The sequence below is a fragment of the Sinocyclocheilus anshuiensis genome, unplaced genomic scaffold (assembly GCF_001515605.1).
Source record: "Sinocyclocheilus anshuiensis isolate Anshui unplaced genomic scaffold, SAMN03320099.WGS_v1.1 scaffold63, whole genome shotgun sequence".
Lineage (NCBI taxonomy): Eukaryota > Metazoa > Chordata > Actinopteri > Cypriniformes > Cyprinidae > Sinocyclocheilus > Sinocyclocheilus anshuiensis.
In genome coordinates this window covers 2,700,270-2,722,943 of record NW_015552625.1, presented here as the reverse complement: position 1 = coordinate 2,722,943, position 22,674 = coordinate 2,700,270, and the positions used below count along the sequence as shown (strand labels likewise).

Below are 22,674 nucleotides of genomic sequence, written 5' to 3'. Positions count from 1 at the left end.
TTTATTCAGCAGGTAATGCTCAACCTCGGAAAAGGTGAGTTAGCACCTAAAATTCAGTACTGCCAATATTGTGAACTCAGAGTGGAATAAAACCATATAGTTTTGATGCCGTTTGTTGTGATTCTGAGATAAACTGTTTTATGTTAGTTTGTTAAACTAGTTTGTTCATGTTTTATGGGAAAATGTTTTCAGATAAAAAATTTGTTTTGTGTTTTTAAATTAACATTTGGAATTGAATTAAAATAAAACAGAAAATTGCATGAATGTTCCTTTATTTGTTAACTTTTTTCTTAATTTTCTAGTTTAACAAATTAACAACTGATATAGATTTAACTTGGAAATTACGCTGAAAAAATGTTTAATTCATCCAATTAAAAAAATGTAGGGTAATGATTCACATCTATATTTTTTAACTTGAGCCAATGAAAAATAAATAACTTGCCCTAATTAAACAATATTTTCTATGTCTATGAAAACTATAAAAATAAATTTCTTAAATGAGAATTTTTGTTTTGATTAAATCTATATTTTTTTGTTTGATCAAAAATATAATTTAAATTAATTGACTGACTTCAACAAGAAAAATATACTTTGTGCCAGGTTTTATAAAATAGTTTTCATAGACATAGAAAATATTGTTTAGGGCAAGTTATTTATTTTTCATTGGCTCAAGTTAAAAAATATAGATGTGAATCATTACCCTACATTTTTTTAATTGGATGAATGAAACATTTTTTTCAGTGTAGAGTGCAGGAGTGGTAGGCAACCCCCTAGGCCTACAGTAATGGTTTAACCCTAGTGCTCAGCAGCCAATCACGCTCACACGTTCAAGCTGGTCAAAGTGGCCAGATTGCTCAAAAGTACGTGAAATCGATGTCTGAGATCACGCATTGTTTTGTTACGTGTAGAATACACGTTGATTACGCGTTGTTTGCGTTGTCAATTACACATAAATTTTTCACACAATACATAAACAACGTGTATTTTATGTGTAAACAACGCGTCCTTAAGGTGTTGTTTACATGTTCAAATTTGTGCGTTTTTGAGCTACATGGATTTCCATACACTGAAAGTGCCTCTCTTACTCATGACTTGTCCACTGTCTTGGACAATCAGATCTTGGATCAGATTTTAGTTTTATTTATATACTATTATAGTATTTATTCATATTTTTAATTAGCTTTTATTTTCAGATTTTCTGTTTTTAATTTTAAAGTTTTAGTAATTTTGTTATAGACTTTCTCTTTTCTTGTTGTATACTTGTCTTTTTTATTACTTTTTCTAGATTTAATTTTAAATTTTAGTTTTAGTAATTTTATTGCTCCAACTTAAACTTATTCAGTTAGTAGCCAAAGCAACACTTCTAGTTTTTCTGTGTTTATTTTAAGTTCTAGTTTTACCTCTAATACCTATATTTTATTTCAACTTTTACAAAACTATTTTCAATAGTTTACAATAGTTTCAACTATTTTTTTAACCCACTAGGTTTCACCCCTTTCAGTTGCAAGTACATAATCTATGGATGTGGCTTTGATCATGGTGCTCCATGTGTTCATGTTTTGTGTGGGCGTCCATGTAAGTTATACCTCCGCTGTGGTTCATGCTAGAGACCTGCACTCCCGCGGGAGTACCGCAGGACCCGACGCAACCGAGTGCGGCGTGGGACGAGATTTGATTGGTAAATGCGGGTGCGGGCGGTAAGGTCCTCATGTGTGTGCGGGTTGCGGGAGAATAAAAATATTCGCGGGACTCCCGCAAAATGGAAATATCTTAAAATTAAATTATTAAAAACAAATAGACTATTAATTATCTACTGCACAAAAGCAACAAGAACGACTAAAAATAAAAACGATTTACAGGCACAAGGTCGGAAGCAAACTCTCGCATGGTGTAGGCTATAGGCCCATACCGAGGCAAAATGTCTGAAGAGCGTGACACAGGTGGATCACTTAATGCAGATATTAGTTCATTATTAAAGAAAGGAACATACAAAACTACAAAGCCAAGCAAAGGAAAATCTGATATTTGGACATGTTTTTCGATAGTATGTGACAGCGATGGAAAGCACCTTCCCTTTGCGAGCTGCGACAAATGCAGCAAAGTACTCACATACAGCGGGCACAAGTCTGGAACTTCAGGTCTGAAGCGTCTTTCCTCACTCCCAAACTGCGTCAGTTAAAGATGATTGATGATAATGAAATACAAGCTGTGATTCATGCAGTCAAAGTTCTAGTTGATGAGTTGGGGTTTGATGAAAACAGAGAGGAAAACCTAAAAAAAGTCCAGCAAAAAAGTCTGCTTTTAAAGACTTTGCGGAATGGGAGGATGCGGATGATACCATGGACAGCGACGTGTCAATCGATTCCGAAATAGCGGGATATTTAAAGGTCAAGTTGGACGGATCAGAAGCACGCGGGCCCAAGGATGTCCTCCAGGGGTGGAAAAGACGATGTCAAGAATTTCCGAGATCGAGCAAATTAACACGCCATGTGCTTTGTATTCCAGCTTCCAGCGCACTATCGGAGAGAGCTTTCGGTATTTGTGGTCGCATACTCGAGCAGAGACGCATTAATCTGAAGCCCTCATCAGTGAATGACATGCTATTCCTGCATGGACACATTAAATAGGCCTACATTTATTTTTTAGTTAACTCGGTTTATTTTTATTTAGCTAAATATTGAAAATTGGCCTATTTTTATTTTATTGAGAAATAAGGATAATTTATGTTCAAAGTTTGGACATTGCTAAAGGCAAAAAAGGCTAACGCACGTTCTTAAGCAGGATTAGGCCAAATGCTTTTCTGTTTTACCACGTGAGAAATCCACGTTTATTATTATTTTTGTTTCATTGCAAAATTATTGGCCTATTTTTTGACTGTTCTGATTGTGTTTCTATGTGCTGAAAAGCTCCTCGTTAATGTCTATGTTCATCATTCCATCGAATTAAACTCAGATAAAAACGAAACATATTTGTTTATTTTCCGTTTCTTTTTTATTTATATTCAAATAGGAAGCAAGAGAAACAAATAACAGAGTAGCGGGAAGAAGCAGTGAAAATAAAACTACTTGGGCTATATGTGTTTACCTGTGGGCTTTTGCGGGCGGGAGCGGGACAAAACTTGAATATTGCGGGCGGGAGCGGGAGAAAATAACATATTTTTGCGGGAGCGGGACACAATCTTGCGGGAGCGGGACTGAAAAATCCGTCCCGCGCAGGTCTCTAGTTCATGCTTCATGGTTTAATGAGACAAGAGGGGCCAAACCCCAGTGTGTGTGACTCAGTATCTCAACAAGAAGCATGCATTAAGCATGACTACACCAGCGGCACTCTGGTGAGTTTGTATCAGGCAGAATAGAGAGTAAGTTACTCATTATTACATTCATGTTTAAACCTCCCTCTCCAAAGCTGCCCATATTTTTCTGTACCTCGCCTTATTCTCTCTACACTGTAAAATCTAATTTGATTCACGTGCTGAATGTTTAAGTCTGTGTGTGACTTTGGCATGTTACCACACACGATTTAAGGATTATATAAACCCAAATAAAAGCGTCTCAGGGTATTTATGGAAAAAGAAATTTGATAAAGTTCATTAACAAACACACTAAAAATACACTAATGCTTTAATTAGAAGATATGTCACCTTCTAAAAGCAATCTATTTATTACTTTCCTTCCTTTAAAATCAAATTACTCTGACTTCATAATGCATTACTGCATCAACAGGAAGTAAATTATAGTAACGTAAAGCAAGTTCAAAGTGCCCAACCAAAGAGAACGCTTTATTAATGTCATTGGTTCCTTTGTGGCTACTTGAATATTTTAAGTAAGTGTCACTCAAAATATTAAGTAAATTGTTTTATTTGCCTTGAAAGTAGCTGTAACTTAATAAAACCTAGTAAGTATAACAACTAAGTAAAGATAACTAACTAAATCTAAGTAAGGTAAACTATTGGATTTTACAGTGTATATGAGTAACAAGCATTTAGACAAAACATTCAGTATGTCATTAAGCATCAGTGACTGTCTCTCATCCCTCTTCTCATGAGCCAAAACTTCATTGCTTAATCCCATCATTTAAAACTTGTGTGTGAGTGGAGCGCAGCCTCCTCTGAGTGTGCCTTGCTGCAGGGTAATGCTTCTACCCTGATGCGATCTGACACATTGAACCGCTGCGTCTCAACTGCCGCACCATTACCTCCACACAGAGCACTCAGTCGCCTCCCGAAGAGAGAGATAGATGGAGGAAATGAAGGAACTTCACTGAAGTTTGGAGGACAGAAATCTATTGTTTTTATTTTGTTTCCCTCCTTGTGAAGCTCCGAGTCACTCACAGTTTTCTTCTGAATAACAAGTTGTCAGTCTTTAATCAGCATGCTCCATAAATTTTGGCTCCGGGTGTCATCTTGTTCTCTGCTCAGTGGAATCAAAGTGTTTGCAAGTGGGATGCATCATCGCAAAAGCTCCTTTTTCTGTGTGCACGCACGTGTGTGAGCGGTTTTGCAAGTGTGTCTAATGTAGCAGTGAGTCAACATGTTCTCTCCGGCTCAGAGATTTCTCAACGGGAAGTCTCGTCTCCTGAGCAGCGCTGCATTAGAGAGGAGCAGAGCAGCGTGGTGCATTTAACCCAATAAACGCGCTCGAAGTGAGCAACCACCCCTGCCTCTTTCACTTTGACAGAGAGACATGAAGGAGAGAGAGAGAATTTATAAGCGCAAATATTGGGACTTTCATAGTGTTTATCCTTATATATTGTAGTGGATGAACACTAAATTTAAATTTAAATTTAAATTGTCCCCCTTAGTTTGAATGCCACATTTTGCTTTGTATTCACCATAAAAATGGGGTTATTGCTCTCCAGCTGAGAAAGCAAGATATGGTGTTTGTCAGTGCAGCATTTAATTTACTCAGAACCAAAGCCTAAAACCTCATCTTAACCTAAAACCTTTTTGCTGCCTTGAGCACTGCTATTTCCCAAGTCTAGTTTGTTTAGAGATGTGGTGTTCTTATTTTTCTTTACTTTGTGCAATTTTGCGTTTGCACACACACACACAACAGCATCGCTGCTCATTTAAAAAATGCCAGCGTTTTACTGTTAAGGCCCTTTCACATGATTCATCTCGACATTCCCCGTTGCATTGAGCTACAGTGTTTACCCCCGGCGCCGTGTTGTGCTCAGGTCAAGCATTGTAATGTGACGCTTAAAGTTCAAACAATTCCAGTTTTGACCCTGTTTGCTGCTGACCTTTTGAAGCGCAGCCAGTTATTACCAGACAATTTACATGACATATCGTTGCCTAGCGCCTGTGCAAAAATCATAAGATAGAAGAATATCTCGATACATCAGGTTGTACAACACAACATTAGGGGAGCATCTTGACATTCAGAGAATAATCATCATATTGTATACATTAGATAGTTATTTATTTGGATTTTATGGCTAAATTGCCCTTTTTACCATGATAAGGCACTGTGAATAACCATTAGCAATAATACACACTTTCCTATCTGGTTAATGGAATAGGTTTAGAGCACGCACACACATACAGTAACTCAGAGTGAGCTTTACCTCTTGCATTAACTTGAATTATCATTAATCTGCCTTTAAAGACGCTGCCCTTGGGGGCCCAACATTTGGCGCTCACAGAAACCAATGGAGAAAGACAGCAGGGAGTGAAAACCTCCATGAATATTTTCATCAGGTAATCCTTGGTCTCTTGGGCTTGCCTCCCATTGCACTAGTCATCCTCTTGAGTTGCATGTGTCTGGTCTTTGGTTTAATCCAACCGGGCTGTGATTAGACGGGGCCTGTCGCAGCATGGGGCTGGATTAGTCTCCCGCCCCGTCAGACGCTTGCACCATCAGGCCACCGCCTTGAGCCTCAATGTGGAGCTCTTATCTTTCCCAGATGCTGATTATGGGCTGTAACAGACCACACTGGCAACATGGCCTCAGGGCAAGAGAGAAGGAAGGATCTGTGCTATTGGAATATGACTCAGGTTGTTAAATTGGCATTAGAGAAAAGACTTCCACCTTAGCTAATGAGGGGCTTGGAGAGGTGCTTATTGTCCTTGTTGGTTTATTGGGTCAAATTTCAGTCAGACAGGGATTCCTCAAAGGCTCAAAGCCCACTATTAACCGAGTCTCAGGGTATTGCACTCAGCCTTCACTTGTTTATACGGTGAGATAGATATTAACTCTGCTCTGCAGCTCCCAAAACGCTATGGTCTGACTTGGAGGTGGAATTTAGGTGACTTCCAATAATAAAACCTCAGAAAGCCATTCGTTGGATGTCATTAAGCCTTGCTGTTAGTGCCGTGTTTGTGTGTGTGAAGGGTGTGGGGTCTTTCATTGGATGAGTATTGCTGTCTGTGTGTTTGGCCCCGAGCGTAATGGCATGGAGGAGACATTTCTCAGCTCTCCTGTCCCACCGCCTCTGGACACCACGCCTGGTTGGCCTTGTCAATGTCACCGACAGATGCGCCGGGAACCTTCCACCTTTATTTATCTCTGTTTTCCTCTCCTCATCGTTCTATCCCACTCGTTTGGCCTCTTTTTTTCTCCCCTTTTTCTTCCTCTGATCTGTGATCCGTCTCTGATCTCTTTCCTCTGAATGACCTCTCTTTTGGCGTGATATATGTATGTGTGTATGTGTTCGTGAACACAAAATATGAGTGTGGTAAATGAGCCAGAACCAGAAAGAGGAAATGCAAGCTCTGCGACTTGCAGGTGTGAATATATGGTGATGTATGCTATGTTTGGATGTTTAGTCGGTGTGAAATGTGCTTGAATCTTCACAGTTGCACTTGTTTCTTTAGATAAGGGAACTTTTGGTCCTGGTTTGGTCTATTTTAATATTTTTTAAATGTAATCATTCTTGTGATTTGTCCTGTGAATTTTCAGCAGTCGTCACTCCAGTTTTCAGTGTGACATGATCTTTCAGAAATCATTCTAATATGCTGATTTGAAAACAGTTGCTGCTGCATAATATTTTTGAAAAAACAATTTTAAACAATAAATAGAAACATTTTGTATTGTTATAAAGGTCTTTACTTTTCATCAATTTAATGCATCTTTACTGAATAAAACTAATTTCTTAAAAAAAAAATCTTACTAATCTGAACATTTTGAACAGTAATGAATTTGACCAAAAATGAACAATGATCAAATTTGACTACTAACAATGTCCAACAGTGGATATACAAGCAACTGAGAAGAAGTGCCATATCAAATCATCTCAAATGATATGTTGTGTTTGACAGCATTCTGTGGGTGGAAAAGAACATTCTGAACATTTTTGGAATATATTGGCTGACGACTTCGTCTTGATAAGGCCCATTTCATAGCAAACATTTAGTGTGTCCTAAATAGTTATATAATAATTTCACACTTTTTACATAATTTGACCAAAATTACAGCTTGATTTGAAGTGTTTTTTTTTTTCTTCTTCACACATAATGTGTCATATTCCATCTCAGGTATGTTCTTCTCTGATACTGTTGTCACATTGCTAACAAAGTAGTCTAACTTTTGATAAAACTTTGACAGTTGTAATTGTGGTTATGGTGAAAGTGTCATTACAGCTTTAAGAGAATGCTAACTTGTTTAAGCTTTTTTTCCATTTTCGTTTTTTTAAAGAAATAATTTTTTTTGCATTAAATTGATTTCTGAAGGATCATGTGACACTGAAGACTGGAGTAATGAGTTGTCATCACAGTAATATAACAAAATTAAAATGTAGTCTGATCTGTTTGTTGTATTAGGAAAAAAAACTTGTTTTTGTGACATTAAAAGTGCCTATAGTTTATAAAAATCCTTTTATATGTTTTGTCCCTCCACTTTGTGAATTAACACCATTTTCGAAAGTGTCCAACCTTGACCAAGGTGACACTAAATGCTTTTGCTCTTTACATTTTAGCACTGTTTTATATCTTAACATATAGCTGTTCTTTGTTCATAGGTTTAAACGAACCATCCATCATAACTAAATGGACATTTCAACCTCTGTTCTTTCATCACACCGTAACCAAACTGATCCAGTCAGATCAATAGCTCTGCCCAATCCCAAGAGCCCCAGCGAAAAATTTCTGTTTGAGAAATGGAGGAGCGTCCTTTCTACCTGCACAGCTGACTGAGCTGCCCATTCGTCTCGGCTCCTTGGAGACGTGTTCTCGCTCTCTCTTTCTCTCTGCCCTGGAGAGTTTGAGAAGAGCTGTAGATGGCGAAACCAAGCATTTGGTATCATGTCTCTTAAGAAACTGTGTTTGTGGGACTCTGCCCTTCTACTTTCTCTACCTTTGTTCCTCCCTTCCCTTTCCTTCCTCGACGCAACGGGTATGTTATCTTCAACTCCTCAGCTGACCCTTTTGTTTATATCCTGTCTGCAAATTAAAGCAGAGTCACAGACAATGTGTGAGCACTCGCCACTCTAAAAATACCAGTCGGCTGATTGGGAGCGCAGCACTGAAATAAAGTCATTAAGTCGGTGTGAATCACATGGGAATGTGCTGGCGAATCTGGAGCGCCGCTGGACTTTTCAGCAAACCATTGATTTAAGCGAGGCTCTGACGGTCTCTAATGGGAGTAGTGCAGTTAATGGAATGTTCTGGGATGAAAGGGCAGGTCAAAGGAGGCAGATAAAGATGAGGGGCGGTCAAGGGTCATCCATTGTCATGGCTGTTTGATGAACATTTCTGTCTTTATATGTCCTTTGGGTTTCTGCTTCTCTGTTTTCCTGTAGTTTGGAATAGCTTTGATGTGGTTCTCCTTCGTTATTTATGTCTTAATTATTATTGTTCATGTGATGATGCACAGACTTGCTTCGTTATAGTATCAGTTAAAATACTCCGTAATAATCACATGATCTCTCCATAGATAACCTCAGTTTCTTAAATATCAGATTCATGTGATGATGCACAGACTTGCTTCGTTATAGTATCAGTTAAAAGACTCCGTAATAATCACATGATCTCTCCATAGATAACCTCAGTTTCTTAAATATCAGATTATAGGGGTGGGGGGAAAAATCGATACAGCATAGTAACAGTAATTTACTTTCAAATGCCCCAATTGCTGAAGGGTCTGCACAACTTTTTAGTACAATTTCAAGTTGCACTGTTCAAAATACCTGTAGTAGCACAGCAGTGCATACCTGTTTACATTTAATTAAGGTGGACTAGATTAGACTGTAATACAAATAGTTGAGTTTGCCAGGTGCATACAACATTTATGACAGGTTTTCATGAAAGTGTTGGTCAGTTTGTCTGCTTGACAATCCCATTTTGCACTGCAACAATAAAACTGAAGTGAGATAAACAAACTGAGAAATGTTTCTTTTTAGTTAAAACAGATGTTGTCAAAGTTTTCCATTGGGGACATAATTTGAAGTTGGAAAAAGGTAATAAATTGCAATATATCGCAGAATATCGCAATATATTTAAAATCGCAATAATATTGTACCGTGACACAAGTATCGTGATAATATCGTATCGTGAGGTCTCTGGGGATTCCCACCCCTATCAGATTATGACGTAGGGCTGGACAGTATATCATATTTACAATGCATTTAAATTAGTATTTTCATTTCTGCCTTTTACAAAGATCATTTTGGTAGGTTAGATGTTATGACTACTCCTAAATACGTGAGCATGTGAGGGCAGAGGGGTATTTAAACTACGCTTCCAAAAAATGGCAATAGTGCTGTGAAGTTCGATTAATTTCCACAAATCAATTAATTTTGTCAGTGAAGTTCCCATGGGGCTATATATGTAACTTATTTATTTTGTTAATAACCAAGTCTATGTACTTCTTGCTTAATCTTTTTGAAAATGTATCAGTAGTACATTTTCCTGCTCCCTGCAGAATGATGTTTGCCTGAAACACAACACTAATGTTTACTCCTCCTTGTTTCACTGTCTCTCCCCACCTGCTTTATGGCCATTGGTTGTGCTGCAGTGCCCTTGAGCAAGGTATTTATGAAGAGCCTCCATGGATACCTGGTTAAGTAGTTATGAAATCCTCAAACCTCGAAGGGATAATTCATCCAATAAGAAAAATTCTCTCATTGTTAACTCATGTATTTTGAAACCTCTATGATTTCCTTTCTTCCATGTAACGTAACAGGAGAGATAATTTTCTCTTCAAAACTCATTTGCACGTGTGGACATTCGAACTTCAGCCTTTACGAATGTTTGAAGTATCGTAGGGCACCAATTTCGAGTGTACACAGTTTTTCGAGCTTATTTGTATGCTTATTTATGTGGTATGCTTTAAGGGCAGCTTTAACATTATGCAGAATATCTCCACTGAAAAAAGTCAGTCGTACATGAGGAACAATACATGATGACAGAATTTTGGCTGAACATCTCTGGACATCGGATCTTTTTTATTTTTAGGAAGATTGCCTCTATTCAAACAATTTTGAATAGGTGAATTGTCCAGAACCTACTAGCATAATTCATCTGAATTCTCTGATAAGCTCTAATCCTCTGAGAAAGAAAAAATATACATCTAAAACTCAAAAATCCTGGTCTTGCTCCAGTTGAAGGCTCTGAACAGCCAAACAACCTTTTTTTCTTGATACTTCTCAGAATTTATTGAGACCCATAAAATCTATTTGCAGATTTAGATTCCTGGCAGAAAGGGACGACTTTGGTGAAGGCGGAGGTTGTTTTCTCCTTGGCATACACTAAAAAAAAAAAAAACAGCTCCCTGCCTCCAACAGTAAAACTCATAACATTTGCACATTGCACATGAACATGTTGTGATGTTCCATAGGGACTAAATGTTCATATTTTTTATGAGCAGGGATCCTTCTGTGTTTTATCAAACAACAAGCTCTGCAACTGAGACGACATAACAAGCATGTGAGAGCATAAGAGCCAGTGGAGGAAAGAGTGCAGGTCCATGTGGAATCTGTGCCCAGCCCACAGACTCACCTCTTGCATGCTCATTTATGAAATATTTTGGCTAATTGTATCGGTGCTTTCAGCTGTCATTTAGAATGTAGTACTCTATTAGACACATTTTACCAATGATTTATGTGCACTGCCATCGATAAGTTTGGGGTATATATGTATGTATGTGAAATATTACTACAATTTTAAAAGTACTCTTTTCTATTGTAATATATTTTAAAATAGATTAGATAACAGGAATAAATAGTCATTCATTCCTGTTATGGCAAAGCAATTTTTTCAGTGTCACATGATTAGAAATCATTCTAATCATTCTATGCTGAGTTGGTGCGCAAGAAACATCTTTTTTTTATCCCTGTTAAAAACAGTTGCTTGATATTTTTGTTGATTGGAAACCATGGTACATCTTATTATTCTTTGATGAATAAAAGTTCAAAAGAAAAGCATTTATTTGAAATAGAAATGAATTGTAATATAAAGACTTTAGTGTCACTTTTGATCAATTTATTGCAAACTTGTTGAATAAAATTAATTTCTTTAAAAAAAAAAAACTTGCACATCCCAAATTTTTTAATGGAGGCTTAAATTAAAAAAGATATGTATTTGTAATAAATAAAATAAAATATAATTGATTTTTTTTATTATTTGTTTTTATCTTCAGAAGTTTAATAACTTATTGTTTATTTTGTTATTATTTTATTTTATTTTATTTTACATTTTGCCCATGACCCTACATAGTGCTAGTGGTTTGGAGAATGGATGGATGGTCTACACTTTTGTTATGTACTGTTGTACATCTTTGAGACAGATATGTGCAAAAGCTGTGTCCAGTGCTGAAGAGAGTGACGGTATTTGTCAGGATGAGGAGATTATATGACAACAGGTTCTCCTCTTGGCTTTATCTCCTCTGCGTTGCAGAGATGATGAAATACCTTCAGAGAGGCTGAGTGGTTCTTCAGGGATGTGTGAGAGAGCTCCGCCAGCCATATCTGTCCCGTGGTGAATCCTTTCTATCAGCCTTTTTATTATAGGATTTAAACAAATGGTTTCTTTCACTTTCACATATCACACTGATGAAATTAAAGTGTTTTCTGAGTGCGCTTTATTGTCCCTCCCTTCGCCTTGACTCACAGAGCTGATTTATGATAAGATTTGTGATGACTCTCTTGCTCTCTTCTACATCTCTCTTACTCGTGGCTTGGATTCAGGTATGATTAAGTCATTCACTGTCACCAGATTGGCAGCTGTATTATGCTACGTCCGCCCCCTCCGTGTGACGCCGTTCTCACCCGTGCAGCCCACAAATTGGAAGCAGCGCTTTGGCATATGAAATGTCACTGGGATTGCAGCATCTTAAAAGGGTATTTCGCTTATTACATCGCTCCTCCCTCCACTCATCATTTATTTGTAAATTATGCCCATGATTCTGAGCGTTGCCACAGCAGCACATCATGATCATCTAATCTTCTCCCTGTCATTGCACATGGACCGATGTCAACGTTGCACCGCTCTCTCACGATTCCCTGCCGGAGCGATGACTCACAGCCATCTATATGCTGTTACACACGCCATCCCGGCCACCCCGTCACACACATGCTCACCGCTGCTGCTGGCTTGAAGGTGCAGTGATGGAGAAATGAGAGCTGGGTTTCTTAAGAGGTCATTTTAGATCTCTGTAGGCTTCTGTGTGCTTTTGCATGTGCAATCTGGCAGTCAGTGGAAAACTGCATAATGAGGGTTTGTCCTGTTCCCGCCTGAAGATACAGAGCTGTCACAGGCTGACATAAGTGTCTCCATTTCTGTCAGCACACTGTACAGGCTAAGGGATTTTAGCCAATCAGTTAGCACCTTGCGTGAACTATAGACTCTGTCTTAAGAGGTCATTTTAGATCTCTGTAGGCTTCTGTGTGCTTTTGCATGTGCAATCTGGCAGTCAGTGGAAAACTGCATAATGAGGGTTTGTCCTGTTCCCGCCTGAAGATACAGAGCTGTCACAGGCTGACATAAGTGTCTCTATTTCTGTCAGCACACTGTGTACAGGCTAAGGGATTTTAGCCAATCAATTAGCACCTTGCGTGAACTATAGACTCTGTACTGTCACGCTGAGATGGGAGGACACTGTGTAGGGGTGGGTTATGGCAAAGGATGTGTAGATGGATGGATGAATCAGACTGTGTGTAGAATGGTGTACTAGTGTGCTGCATACTGCGCAGTTTACACATTTACTGTTAATATTATGTTTATCACACAAGCTTATTGGATACCCTTGTATAATTGAGTAAATTTGTGTCCAGTTATGTTAAAGTTATTTATTGAATTTTGTTTAATGTTTATTTGTGAATTAATTACATTTGGGGTTAAAATGTAAGCATTCAGTCAAAATTGTTAAATCACAGTAGATATTATATCTTGAACCCTGCCAAGAACATGTCTAAATCATTTCACCCTTAAAACATAATTTTCCGTCTTTGTTTTTTGTAATATAATGACATTTTTGGCAATTAAATATTAAAACTTCCCCCAAATTCCCATTATCAAAATGCTAAAAAAAAATTATAATAATTTTCATTACTTAAATGCTAAAAAAATGTATATTATTCTTAATTGTAAAACATTGTGGTAGTGTTTATTGTGCTGCCTTAACACTAATTTAAATAAAAATGAAATTATTATTTTTGATGTTTTAATGTTTAAATGCAGGGAAGAAAACAATTAATGTGTCTATGAATTAGAGATTTGCGGAGAGCATATCATGAATTGCTTTAAAATTGTCACAGTTCAGCAAAGTACGGTTCTAAAATAATTAATGTTGCTAAATTTATCCATTTTCTTTACGCAAACAGGGGGAGTTATCATTTTGTGAAATTTTCATTCATGCTGTAATATACTGCCGAAATGCTGAGTGGTGCATTAGTATGATAATCGGTATACAATGTTGAATATAACTGGAGAAAGCCAAGGACTGTACAGGAAACTGAGTGAAATAAATGGGAAGGAGAGACATGTAGTGAGGGTAGAGTTGGGAGATTGCTCACTGTTGCTACTGGGAATCCTCCAGCGCTGATAGTCATGCTTTGTTTAGTTTCTTTATCAATATTGAAATAGTCAGTGGAGAGTGGAACATGGCTCTCGCTGGGACTTTGACACTGTGCAGAGGTTGCTTTGTGTGTATGTGGAGGAGAGACGGGATGAGTGCTGTTTAACTGTACATGTTATTTTTGTAATTGTTTGGCTTAAATTGTGTTGTTTTTTTGGTTGGATCAATGATGTCCCTCTTTAACCTCAGGTTGTTGATAGTCCATGTTAGGAATGTGCAGAACTACACATTTCATTCAAATCAACTAGTCATTGGGTTATGCGAATGCCTAGGCGACTAATCAGGTCTGGTTTTAGGTTTGCCTGATCTCTGACTCATTTCTTAGTGGGGGCATTTACAAACAACAGCTAATTTCAGGGGCACAGAACACAGCAGTCTTGAGTTGCATTTAAAAATCAGACTATTTTTAACTTCTACAGCGCTTTGTCTTGCAGCGCTCATGGTGGGACACTCAAACAACATGAGATGCAACACAACGACTGAAGACATTTATGGCTGAAGTCATGATGCTTTAAAGAGGATGAATTTAAAAATTCAACTCTTTCTGAGAGGGTTTTACACTCCAACAATACAGTACACTGTCAGAATGCTAATTAAAACATTGGCATTAAATATATCACAAAGAAAAATCTAAATAAACTGACCAACTAGTTGTTAGACGATTATTCAACATTGTGACCCACTCTACTCCCATGTGCAGGCGTGTTGTTAGTTGACATCCTGGTTAAGGTTTCCTCTGTTGGTCCTCTGAGAGATCTTCTGTGTCTTTCTGAGATCCATTAAACATTAAACTCTCAATCTGCATCAGCAAGAACAAAGGCTCCTTCCTGTGTACTTCCTCTGTTGTCTTTTCTGCCCGCCCTCTCTCTCTCTCTCTCTCTCTCTCTCTCTCTCTCTCTCTCTCTCTCTCTCTCTCTCTTTCTACGCGTCCTTGTTTTCTCTCTCGGCCTCCTGTCGTGCATTACCAGCCAAAGAATAAAGCTCCAGCACAAATGCACTCACAGACAGCAGATGCATGCTGGTTGTTGTGAAGATCACCATGAGGTCTCTGTTTTTGGAAGCCAACTCTTTCACTCTTCATAATGTTAAGTATGCATTTCTTCTTGGGTCCAGCATATGTTGGAGACAAGTGTGTCACTTGGCACTTGCTGTGTTTATGTGTGTGTGGTTATGGGTCAGGATGGTTGACTAGTTACCAGCTATCTAACAACCAGCTAGTTGATTAGGGAAGATGATGTTTTTATGCTTTTGAAGCAAAGATTTGGGATTTGCAACATCTCTGTGAATGTTTTAGTATGCTGCGCTTTTACTGTCTCCGAAAAGTTGCATGTCTCAATTCATTGTTATTAAAGCACCGTTTCCACAGCCATCAAAGCACCGCTTATGTACAAATTCACCACCTTCATCAGATTTTAAATGATCTCTATCAGGCCTCAGATCGCCTGCTGTGAGAAATGATCTGTTATTAGGCAGAATCCACAGGTGTTGTGGAGAGATTAAAGGACAGTATTTTATTGCTGATTCTTTATGGTGTGGCACTTGTTCTCAAGTGTGTGTAAGGACACATTTTATCCCCAAAACCAAATGGAAAAAAATGTGAAATCATTTTTTCATAAAGAAAATTCAGTCCGCTATTACTCCCCATATGTTTTTTTTTATATATTTTTTTTATTTGTTTGTTTAAGCTATTTATCTTTATCCCGTTAATTTCGTTTACTATATGTGTCTGCTTTTTATCATTACTGTATTCATATTCATACTGTATTACAGTTTAAAAATTACTTTTGCAGTTATACTGTATCTTTTTTTTGAAAATTAAAAAATTATAAAAAAGTATTTATATAATATATGTTGTGCACCCACAGTATGCTCTAATATTTGAGTTTGGGATTTTTTTGAATGCAGAGTAAATATATGCCTGCACATTGAAGAACATGATGTTTTATGAAATTGATAGTTTTGTGAAATGTAAGGTTAGAGTTATTCAGCCTACAAGTGCTGTGCTTAACATCCATAAATCCCAAAGAAATGCATCTGTTCAGAGTCTGGTGGACATGGCAGTCTGTTTTATGCATGACTTATCTAGTACAGACTTGTCAAGTAGCCATTCAGGCAGTCCACCAACTAGTTGATTAAAATATGTATGCACATGTCTCATCCACTCTTTGCCTGTAGCTAGCTTTAATATCTGAGATCAAATCTCCCATTAGAGAGTCATTAAAAGACTTTACCTTCACCTCTTTTTGAAGGTGTTTTTTCCCTGGATCTGTCTCATGTCTGTGTGTGAATGTAAGTGTGACGGACTGTAATTGGTCAAGGGGTGTGTTCTTATCTGTACATGGTTTGTCAATACATGTACATCAACACACACAAAGCGCTTTAGTGATGTTCAGATCATAATCTAGGAGAGAAGAGTGGACCATCTGAGATCGAGACACCTCACAAATGAGAGAGTGCAAATATTGACTGCAAAAGTGACGCAACTGCGCAGGAGTCATCTATCAAACCCTCACCACATGTCCTCTCTGTCCTCATTACAGGTGTCTGAACACACACTAAGATTCACACACTTCCACCCAGGACAAGTCAACTAATGCACTGACTTGATTTATCAAGACCAGCTGCAGCTACAAGAAGTAAGTGTTGTTTTGATTGCTTGTTTTTTGAACTGATCACTAAAAAAATTCTGAATTTGTCAATCAGCTATTGGTAATTGGCCTAAATTTATTTATTTATTAATGCATTCATTTATTCATTCTTTCATTAATTAATTATTTCATTCTTTCAGTACTTCATTAATTAACAATACACATGATCCTGTATGATGAGAATTTGGTTTTCTGTGATGTATTAAGCATTGTTGCAAATTCTGCTGATAAAATGTCAGATGGTAAAATTATGTAGGTGACTAATATTAAATAGGTATTTCATGATAATTCATTAAATGTAAAGTTTAAAATTAAGTTAAAATGGTTTGAAAATTATAAATAAATCACCATATGGAAACTACTTTTAGTAAAAATGTTTGTGTATTTTAAGATGACAAATTAAATTATAATAGAATTTCCAGCTATTTTTTTTATCTTTTAGAATGTTGTTCTTGTTTTGTGATGGTGCCAGTAAAAATATAAACAGTGCAAGTATAAATCTGCCAAAAAGAAAATTTGATCTTTTTTCTTTTGTGCCATTGTTTCACCATTATCTCAATCCTGAAACTTAAGCTGATTTTCCTCTTATTAATTATACAGTACAAATCAATGCAGAAGTAATAGTGTGAACCTTGTACAGCACTCATTTTTATCAAATTTATCATCATTATTCATTAGCACCCCATATCAAAACAATTTTCACCTCTCACTTCCGAGCGCTTGTCGGCATGGTAACACAGTCTTAATTCCACTACAGTGAATAAAACTCACTCAAGTGTTTTCGGTCAGTCCTGCAGAGCTGCTATCCAAACCTCACTGTGACTGATCCACACAAATGCTTCATGCTTACTCGGAGGGCTCAGAAAGTCACATTTCACTTAGCCAAACTAGACTTTTCTTCGAATCCACTTAGTACGCGCGTGTTTGAATTGTGTATTGAGCCTTAGTGCACCTCTTGAGCTGGTCAAATTTAAATGTAATTGACCCCACAGTCAAGAGGAGCTTTTATGTGTCTCCCTCAAGCGAATGCTGCCAAAAGCACAGGCACACTTCCAGGGCAGGTTATGGGCCAGGCCTCCATAGAGAATACAAGCTCTCTAGGTCTTTGTCATCCTCTCGCACATCGCTGTTGGTGAGAATATGCACCTGGGTTCCCATTAACACTCACCTATGTAGATGCTGGAGTCTGCGTTTTATAAGAGAGACACAAAGAAACATGAGTACAGGGGGATTATCTGATGCCTGTCTAAAACTATCTTGATTTGATATTGTTTGCTCAGTTGAGATTGCATCAGTGTGCGTATTTGTCGACCTTTGTCATCGTCTGCCTCTCTGTTCCTAGTTCTTATTTAATCTGCTTCATTTTTTGGAATGTATCACTGACAGCTTGTGGGTATTAACTCTGGATCTCAAATAATGAGAATTACTTGGCACAGTAAAAAAGACTTTATGTAACTGTATTAAAAGACACTGAGAGCTGCCTCCTGTTGTTCGTCTTATACTTACAAGCTCTTTGTCTATACTGTGAGTATTGCCAATAACCCATCCATTGAATGGGGTATAAAAGAATTGATTGAAGCTGAATGGCATTGATTGGAGAGCTGGCAGAGAGCGATGAGAGCATTGCTGTATTAGAATCAGGTGTATTGTGCAACGGGCGCTCGATATGCTCCTCGTCCCTCTCTGAACTCTGCTCAAACAGAATATGAGCTGAATTGCTGAGTGCAGCGCTGTCACGGTAATGACACGGGCCGTCGTGATCGATGACTCTCTTAGCCAATTGGAGAGCTGTCATTTTTTCCCCTCCCCTGGCGCTGATTTGATTTAAGTTTAGACTGTAGAAAATGAGTCTCAGGGAATGAGGGGAGTTTTATTTCATTGCGATGTACAGCTGGGTAAAAATAGATATATGTTCTAACTAAATACAGTCTTCATTTAAATGATGTGATCTGATAATGATTTTTAATATCCCCAGATGCCTTTTTACAGTAAATGCATAAAATGTTTTTTTTTCTCGCTCTTTTTTTCTTCATAATAGATTTGAACATTTAGTGAATCTAAAAATAATTAGGCACATTTCAGTAATGAATCAGAATGAGTATTGTTGCTTACCATCTTTCATTATGGTTAATTGTTGGTGAGTAATTCTATGCAGTGATACTTTAGCCAAATTAACTTTCAGCTTGCACCAATTATGAAATTGGCTGCTTGATGTCAGAAGTGTTTTACAATACAATTTCCTGTTTCAGCAACTGTTGTTATTATTAAAGGGATAGTTCACCCCAAAATTAATTGTCATTAATTACTCACCCTCATGTTGTTCCAAATTTTATAAGACCTTCCTTCATCTTCAGAACACAAATTAAGATATTTTTGATTAAGTCCAAGAGCTTTCTGACATGAGGGTGAGTAATAATGAAGGAATTTTCATTTTTGGGTAAACTATCCCTTTAGTACTCAAACTGCATCAATAAAACTGACAACAAGTAGCCTATGTTGTCTAAAACATAAAGGGTTACATTGCTCAAAAAAGAAAATGTAATTCCTTCATTTAATTTGATTGTAGATTTCTGTACCTCCAATTTAAGTCCATTCAACCAAAATGTTATAAAGATATTGTAAAAGTAATCCATATAAACATGGAGGCTCAAATGTGCTTGCTTGATGCACATGAAGTTTCTCAAATGTGAAGCAAGTACATTTGAGTTTTCATTGACCAGATTTGCTCAAGTGATGTTTATATGTGAATAAAAGCCTAAATTAAATCTGTTCATCATATAAAGCATTAATGTCTCTTCAAAAGAATTCATATGAATTTCTTTTACAATCTTTTTTTTTATGAACTTTGCATTTTGTTGGAATTAATTTTCAATAGAGGGACATAAATCTTTCAGGTTTCATTAAAATCTTTATTCGTGTTTCAAAGATGAACACATTTCTTATGGGTTTGGAACGACATAAGGATGAGTAATAGTTGACCATTTCTTTTTTGAGTGAACTTGCCCTTTAATTTTTCCACCATTCAAAAATACAGTTGCAGGGGAAAGTATGTGACAAACACCTATAAGCTCATCTCATTGTTTAGACTCCAGGTTAGCTGACTCCAATTAGCTTTCAGAAAAGTCATTAGCCTAGAGATTCACATACTGTACTTTTCCACCCAGCCCTGTGAATGTGTACACAGTATGCTTTATTAAATCAGTTTATGCAGACTGTTTTTTAATTGTTTCATTGAAGATCAGATTAAATTTGATGACCAGTTTATGCAGAAATACCCCTGAGCTCCATCTGCATATTCCTACTGTAGAGATGCTCATAGAAATTCCTTATCATCAACATGCTCTGTGTGTTTATGTAGTGATCTTGCTGATTGTGTTGCCTGTGTGTGGGTGTGAATGCAGACATACTCTTGCGAGTGTGCATGTTAGTGTACTTGAATGATTGTTATTATTCTGCGACCTCTGTATTCGGAGTGTTTAAGAGAGAGAGAGGGAGTATAAATGCTTCAGTGTCCTGCTCTGTGAAGCTGCACCGTGACAATGCTCAACAAAAGCCTGCTCCTCTGTGTGTCCGTATATGTGTGTGTGGTCCCAGTAGTACCATCAGCTCTGCCAGGAAGAGAACCGTGGCCCCTGAACCTTGCCCACGCCCCATCTCCTCTCCTGTCCTCCTTCCTGCTACCAACTCGGCATACCTCCAGAGACCCCTTCCTCACCTAGACATTGACACTCAGCGCGAAGGAGAGACGTTACCTCATATTGAGGGCTCGGTCGGCAAGATTTTGCTCCAAAGGTTCATTTCAAGGTTATTTTCGTAAACGAAAACTGAAACTAAGACTAAAACTATTGGTCAAAAAACATTTTCGTGAACTGAAATAAAAATAAAATTAAATAATAATTGGCAAAAATAAATAATAGTGTTCGTGATTTAATAAGCTCTCATTCTGTGCCAGAAAATCTGACCTGTGGTTGTTTAGGGAAATACCTGTAGATGGCGCTTCATGCACGTGAGCTGAATCCTAAGCGGCTATTCACAGAGAATGCGTTTTTGCATTTAAAAAACAAGACGTGGGAAATGAAATGGGGAAATAACTATAAAATATGAAATGGGAAATAATAATAATGCACACCTTACAGCGCACGGACGTTTAAAAGTGTGTTTAACGTGCGAGAACAACATGAGAGTAAGTTAACAGACACATAATTACAATTTTGGGATGAAAAAGCGTCGTTTTGTCACGCTTTAAGATTACTATGGCAAAGTCAGCCTCGAGTCCATGACACGAGCACCGCTTTGACTGTACAAAGCGCATTCAAAATGAGAGAAAGCGGCAACCGTACCGTGATTTCAAAGTACAAACATCATTTAAATCACCATATCGCATTTAGTTTTGAGTAGTATGAGGTTTCAAAGCATTTTAGATTGTTTCTTTTTATTGTGTTACGTTCATGGAGGGAGAGACGGGACATACAGTAGTGCGCACTGGTGGCTCGTCTGCAAAAGATCCAACAAATTTGTTGTTTACAGAGTTTCAATGACTATTACAAAGAACAGATTTCCTCAAATCCAGCACTGGAGGGGTCATTGTCCTGCAGAATTTAGCTCCAACCCTGATAAAAACTCAGCTGCCTGTAGCTTTCTAGTACCTCTGAAAACCTTTACATAAGTTGCATATTTTGGGTTTTTGTTCAATTGTAAACAATTAATTTATTGTCATTATTAAGAGGTTTGCACAAGAGTTAACTAAACTGTGCAAACATTCAACTTTGCTAAAATTAAATGTCTTGCTTTGGTCTACACTGGAAGTGTTCCATTAACTCTGCTAAACTATAATTACTAAAACTAAAACTGAAACTAAAATATATAAAAATGAAATAAAAATGTGTCCACAAAATTAAAACGAAACTAAAACTAACAAAACCATTAATGAAACTAATTAAAACTAAACTGAAATCATAGGAAATTTTAAAATGATATTAAAATAAAAACTAATTTAAAAAAATCAAAACTATAATATCCTTGGTTCATTACAGATTTTGATTTGTCTAATTCAGACCTCACTGTAAGGAAATATTCATTATTCAGAGTGGCCTTGCATGCACATCCCCTCGATTGTATAATGCTGTCTGGCTGTATTTGTGCGGTGGAGAGAAAGAGACCGAGTTTAAAGGCAAGTTTGTGTTTGTGGGGTCCTCCAGGACTTTTGTGTTGCACGGTGGGATTGATCACGGCATGAATGGAGGATACTGGCAAGCGTCTTCCTCAGACAGATACAAAGTGAAAAGATAACTGCAGAGAGGTTGTGCCAAAGAAATTTTAATTGGAGCAAAGAGGCATTCCGGTTTTTGTTGTGTATGTGGGAGGGTCCTAAACCCCGGGCCAGGAAAACAGAATGACAATGTAGGGAAGAGAAAGAAAGTAAGGTCACTCTCAGATACACACATACGCCCCCCGTTGTTTTTTCTCACGCCTACTCACACAAATGAAGAGTTCATAGAGCCAGCGTTTGTCGCTGATTGGCCAGCTGTGACAGCATGGCTTCGTGTTGAAGCCAAAGCGAGCAGAGTTTCAAACCACATTTTTTTGTTGCACTGTATAACTGAAGCACCTTGGGTAGAGGATGTGGGCGGTCTGTGGATTTGTAACTTGACAGCGAGAGTGGATCTATTGTCAGTTGTCATTTTGCCTATCTCGATGTCTTTGCACAGTGTGACCAATTAGAAAGCTCTAAATACCCATGTCACGATGACACTGGTGACAGGAGCAGGCCGTGATTGGCCACTGTGACATCTTGCTCCGAATATATCGATTTTTAGCCTTCCCTTCTCCCTCTATATACTTAACACACACACATGCCCTGAGACGTGCATCTCTCTGCACAGTCTCTGCTCTCTGTCTCCACACAGCAGCAGTTTCCGGGCCTGTCTGGAGTGCTAAATTCTTTTATCATATGCATACGTTATGTGAATGCATTATTGAATGCATTTTAAAAGAGAGTGACTGCATTGTATGACCAA

The 22,674-nt window shown here is 37.6% G+C and overlaps 1 protein-coding gene across 5 annotated transcripts in view; it reads left to right on the top strand.

The window, feature by feature from the left end:
• The window catches only part of ndst2a (N-deacetylase/N-sulfotransferase (heparan glucosaminyl) 2a), a 145,080-nt gene that overhangs the window by 85,015 nt on the left and 37,391 nt on the right, over window positions 1–22,674 (top strand). For 4 of the 5 annotated variants that reach the window (XM_016457707.1, XM_016457706.1, XM_016457704.1 and 1 more), the window contains one exon: window positions 16,550–16,645. The gene's annotated coding sequence lies outside the window, so the exon portion shown is untranslated. Of the gene's footprint in view, window positions 1–14,966; window positions 15,094–16,549; window positions 16,646–22,674 lie in introns of those variants that run through there. The other variant, XM_016457709.1, reaches the window with a different exon arrangement.